Here is a 6000-nt window from a genome sequence, read left to right on the forward strand (position 1 = left end):
AGAGGACATTCCAAAGCTCAGACTTGCCAGTGCTTTTGTGCACAGGCCAACTATCATCACCTCCAGCCCTACTCCCACCACCTTCCTTGTAACTCCACTGCCTGGAAAGTTAAGTGTGATCTTAAGGGCCAAGTGAAGTGACATTTTGGAATTTAGGGTGGATTAGATGAATATTCTCAGATGGGCTGCTTCTTGTAAGTGAATAAGCCTCTTGATATTGTAACTATTTGCCATCTCTCTTGAGACCAAGCAGATTAATGATGGAAGGAGGGACGGGTTTGGTTTTGTTTGTTTGGTTTTTTTCCTCTTTACTCTCAGCCTTTGAACTTCCTGCTGGTGTAGTCAGAGTTCTTCCTCCGTATTTGTCATGTCACCGTCACTTGCACATAGCGTTTGTTTGCCAAGGCCCAGGGACAGTAGTCTTTCATTTCACCCGCTGAGCCTGACACACACTTCCCCTCAAGGGTGTAGTTGTTCTAAATACCACTGGGCCCTTCTGAACCTTGGATTTGAGATATTGGTGCCTAATAGTAGACTCTTGCACCTTGTAATTTGGAAGGTTACCGCCGCATCGTCCATTATAAATCTAACAAAAAGAACAATATCTGTGATAGTTCTAGTTTTAAAAGAAGGGCAGGTTCATGGCTTACACCTGGAGATGCTAAATTTTCCTAAGTTTGTTGTGCTTCTTTAGTAACTGCGAAGATACTCGCATAGTCTAAATTTAGTCGCTTTATTGAGTGCCTAAGAAGTTGGCTATAGAGAATTATTTTAAAATCACAGCCATGTATAATTTTGATTACTTGATTATATCCACAGTAAGTGTCTCCTTTCCTCTTTGTAGATGTCCTTTAGGGTCTTTTTCAGTTCTAAACATTTGGTGATTCCAAATAGTTTGCGTTGGGGGTTTATTTAGACCATTTATAGTCCGTGAAAATCCTGAGGAATAAGAATGGCTGTTTCTTTGTTTATCTTTAAGATGATTTACTTCCTGGGTGTTTTCCCACCTCCTTAGGAGTGTTTATTGAGTTTTGTGTATGTTATTTAAGGCTGCTCATTTTAAGGGTAGTCCCTTACGCAGGTGATGATTCAAATCTGTCACTGCCACCAGTTCACAATAAACTCTTAAGTCTGACTGAAGAGTAAGGGTCTGCTCAATTGCTTCCTGTCAAGGTTTCTAAGAACTGAGTTTTTTCAGTTATTTCTTGAGCTTACAAATCCCAGTTTTTATTTAATCAAAGGAACTTCATGGGAAAACAGCAGTATATGAAATATTCATTCACAATAGTGATAGTGTGATTGAAGAGTAGCAGCAGCTGCCCTAAGTCCGTGGCTGTGAAAACACAATTAAAATTTTAACACATTTTTTGAAACATTCTTTTCTGAAGTGCTCAGTTTTCAAAGTAACGGGGATGTATATGGTGCGTAAGTATTAACTTCTACTTGAAGCCCAGTTGTAAGTTTAATGATGAAAAAGTATCTTTTTTCTTTGACAAATTCAAACATATTGACCTTATGGATTTTGATAATTGCTGAAATTCCTGGGCTTATTCTCAAAGTAAATCTTCAGAATATCAAATTCAAAGATTCTCAAAATATCTGCGTGCGTAAGAATCAACTGGTGAACTTGTTAAAAATGTATATGTGGCTCAGCTGTTGATGGACTGTTAGGTAGTACCAAGTTTTTGACTATTATGAACAGCAATGAACATTTTAGTTTGTGTCTTTGTGATAAACACATGTATATATTTCTGTCGGGCATGTATCTAGGAGTGGAATTTCTGCATCACCAGCTAGCCATATATTCCGCATTAGTAGATATTGCTGCAAAGTGTTCCAGAGTGGCTATTTATGGTCTCTCTGTCAGTGTGTAAGAGTTTCTGTTGTCCCACATCCTCTCTTCTGTTTTAATTTTAGCTTTTATTCTGGTGGTTCTGTAGAAGTATTTCTTTGTAATTTAGATTTAAATTGAATGAATACATACATTTAGGTCTAATCACACAGTGAAATACCATTTAGTCCAAGAGAATGAACAATCTATAGCTACATGCAGCGGTATGGATGAATCCCACAAATACAATTGGTGAAAGATGCCAGACACAAAAGAATGCATACTATACAATTCGGGGTGCCTGGGTGGCTCAGTTGTTGGTCATTGCCTTTGGCTCGGGTCATGGTCCCAGGGTCCTAGGATCGGGCCCTGCATTGGGCTCCCTGCTCAGCAGGAAGCCTGCTTCTCCCTCTCCCTCTCCCCCTGCTTATGTTCCCTCTCTCTCTGTGTGTCAAGTAAATAAATAAAATCTTAAAAAAAAAAGAATGCATACTGTATGATTTATAGACAGTACCCCCAAACCCTCCCAAAAAAACACAAAAAATAACAACAGTTGAAACTAATCTCTGACGTTAGAAGTTAAGATAATGGTTAACATTGGACTAGGGGAATAGGTTGCGACTGAAAGGCAACAACCTGGAAAGGTGATATTGTGGCTTTTGATCTGAGGACTGGTTTCACAGAAGGGTTTAGTTGTGAAACTTCAGCAAGGTGCCCACTTAGGGTATGTGTACTTCTCTGCATGTATATTATACTTTATTAGAATTTTTTTTTTAAGTGCAGATTTCCAGGCCCTTACCATGAAAAATTTAGTCCTTTGATGGAAACTGGGACTTGACATGTTTAACAAACATGAGAGTGGTTGGGATGCAGGTGGCCTCAAAGTGCAGTTTGAAAAACATTGGTAATTGCATTCAGTGCAGAAATTTTTAAATCATTCATCAGCTCTTCAAAATAATTTAATCAGCTGCTTTGCACACTGCAGCTATTTTGGGTCATTTCAGAGATGGTTTCAGAGCTCCCCACCTTTCACTTCTGAGAGTGAATCAATCCTAGAAAATGAAAACACTGAGTGAGCTCTGTGTGGGAAAGGGCAGCTTATACTTAATGCGGAAGGGACAATCAAGTGAGAAATAAATCCATTAGGTGGGAAGAAAAAAACCCCATCAAGTGCTAGAATCATAGGAACTCTCTCTGGGAGGAGAACTGATCATTTCTGATGAAAGCCCATTTATTTTGCCAAGAATGATGGAGTGTGTTTGGGTCTGAGGCATTTGGTAGAGGCTCTGTAAAAACTAGGTTAAGGACTGAATCAAAATCTCTTCCAGTTACACAAAGGAGGAATCATAGAATGCAAATAAATGTAAAACTATTGCTTGTTGTGACTAAAAGTTCCTCACATGGTAAGGCCTGAATCAGCTTTCATTTCATTGCAAAGGGGAAGAGCAGAACTACCCAACACAATTATGGGCAAGTTTTTAAGGGGAACAAAAAGAATGGGAAAAAAAATCACTCAGTGTTCTTTTAGAGCTTGTTCTATCCACCCAAGTTCTGAGAACGTGTTCTCAAGTATCAAGAGCTAATAAAACCCCTCAGCTCTTAAAGGAGCCATTGTTCTCTCTGGACATGCAGAAGTATAGATAATATTACCTGATTTAACTATAGGCAACCTGATATTAAGCTGATAGTCACTGGTGTGGCTATACCAATTGTTAAGAAATTGAAATAGTCTCATACCTGTTGGAAAATAGCCACAGTAGGGGGTTCCTTGAGTGCCCCTCTCTACTGCCCATACCTCCTGCCTTCTCTGGGATCCCTCAGACCTCTGGACAATGCAGCAACTACAGGGTTAATGTCTGACAGTCCCTGGGTTTCCAAACCTCTCCAGCCACAGATTACCTCAGAAGTCTTTGCTCCATGGTAATACCTGTGAAGGGGAGAAGTGGCCTTTTTTAGGAGGGTGGGATGAGGGACCCCATCCAAGGTCCTCTCCTCTCCTCTGTCTTTTCACTGACCTCACCTCCCCCAGTTCTGCTTTCCTCATAATTTCTTATTCTTTGGAAAATTTCTTATTGGAGTCATATTCTTAGGCAATGAAGGATCAGTAATTAAATGTAGATGTTTTGTCACTAGAGTAACCTTTGATTCTGTCAGTCCTAAATATCCAGTGGCTTACATATGCTCTGTGATTCACTTGCTCACTCACTCTCTCACTCATTCAGCAAACATCTATGGAATGCCTGCTACATGCCAGGCACTGTGCTAAGCCTCCATCCTTGGCCTAAAAGAAAGCTCACAGTCTGGTGGGGATGACCAACCCATAAATAGATAATTCTGGTGAAGTGAGAGAGCCATGCGAAAAGAGTATGACAGGAACGTAAAGGAAGTCCATCCAGCAAAGGTAGCTTGCAGTCGGTCAGAGAAGACTTCCTGGAAGAGGTGGTTTGAACTTAGTTTTTTTTTTTTTTTTAAAGATTTTATTTATTTATTTGACAGAGATAGAGACAGCCAGCGAGAGAGGGAACACAAGCAGGGGGAGTGGGAGAGGAAGAAGCAGGCTCCTAGCGGAGGAGCCTCATGTGGGGCCCGATCCCGGAATGCCGGGATCACGCCCTGAGCTGAAGGCAGATGCTTAACCGCTGTGCCACCCAGGCGCCCCTGAACTTAGTTTTAACAGAAGAATAGAAGTTAGCTAGATGGGAATGGGGAGTGGAGTACATTTTGGGCATAGGGGACTATGTGAAAAAGGTAAGAGATAGTATGGTATGTGGGCAACAGAGTATAAAGTGTGAGACCTAGGTTAGGAGGTGAGACATCACAACAGGGTCAAGAACGCTGTTAAGGTTTGAGATTTGATGCTGTAAGAGGCTTTTTCACTCACCAGGGAGCAGCCAAATAATGTGTTACTAATAATAAAGTATTCGATTTGTGATGGTTTTACTCCTTAAAAATCTTAAATTAGAGCGAATTCAAGGTTATCCCTATAATATGGTGACTCTCCCCCACTGGCATTCCATATGCTTTCTTGAGAGAAAGAGGTAGAGAAAGAAAGGGACTGAGCTAGGGCTGGGAGCCAGGGCTTGAGAAAAACTCTCTGCTCACCTCATCCAAGCAGCAAGCTAGTAGATGTTGTATTAACAAATCGTTTCTGCACTTTATCTCCTTATCAATATTTTGGGGTTTCATCAAATCTGCATACACCCAGGGGATAGGACACCTCCATGAGTGTATTTCACCCCTCTTGTTGGTCATGACAGGACTGTAGCTGGGTAAACTGGGAAGCCGTGGAAGAGTTTCCATGCTGTGGGCCCACGTGCATTTTATGGCGATTCCTCTGGCTTCAGAGAGCAGTGATGGGCATCCTGTGGGTAAGGAAATCTCAGCCACACACTCCCAATGTAGTTATTTTTCAAATAAGTTACATGTTTATTACTGCATGAATATATTGTGCCCACTTAAAAACATACTTCAAAATGGAAATTGTAAAAGGATGAGATAAAAATGAGATTAAAACATTTAGAGTAATTTTTATTTATTTATGATAAACAAAACCTCATGATTTAGTGTGTCTATTTTTTAAATCTTGGTTTATACTTGTGATACTATGATATGTAGGTCTTGCTCTAAGTTTATTTCAGTTTTTGGGTTTAATGGCTGATGCAGATGCCAAAAGCCTTTTAAAATGATGTAACTCCCAGTGAAAGTATAATTCCTAAATGATGAGGCTCAGTTCCAGTTCCGTGCTATGATTACGCATACATTTTTGTTGAAATGCAAGTTAGTACCTTTCCTTTATCCCAGGTATCAATCAGTTGTTCTTGTAAGTTAATTGGAGGGGGTATGTATTTTTCATAGTATTAACAAAACAGGTTCAATATCTGCTGAACTTCTGTTTAATAATTTTAAAAATAGGTTAGTAAATTCTGTATCCCATGTCTTTAAAGCATTCTTTTTTTTTTTTAATAATGATTTTTTATTATATTATGTTAGTCACCATACAGTACACCCGGTTTTCGATGTAAGGCCATGTCTTTAAAGCATTCTGATACAAATATTTGTACACGTGACACCCTTATATCATTTTTGGCAATAACATTTCAAAATGATGGAAACATTTCCAAATGTCTATTTTCAAATTTCTCTTCAGTAGGAGTTTCTTTTGAAATGTA

The 6000-nt window shown here is 39.6% G+C and overlaps 1 long non-coding RNA gene across 2 annotated transcripts in view; it reads left to right on the forward strand.

Moving 5' to 3' along the window:
* LOC103671148 overlaps positions 1 to 5421 on the forward strand; it is a 239846-nt gene extending 234425 nt beyond the window's left edge. For both annotated transcript variants that reach the window (XR_570730.2, XR_570731.2), the window contains exon 6: positions 5089 to 5421. This is a non-coding gene — a long non-coding RNA (uncharacterized LOC103671148). The remainder of the gene's footprint in view (positions 1 to 5088) is intronic.
* The last annotated feature ends 579 nt before the right edge of the window (positions 5422 to 6000 follow it).

The sequence above is a fragment of the Ursus maritimus genome, unplaced genomic scaffold (genome assembly GCF_017311325.1).
Source record: "Ursus maritimus isolate PB19 unplaced genomic scaffold, ASM1731132v1 scaffold_11, whole genome shotgun sequence".
NCBI lineage: Eukaryota > Metazoa > Chordata > Mammalia > Carnivora > Ursidae > Ursus > Ursus maritimus.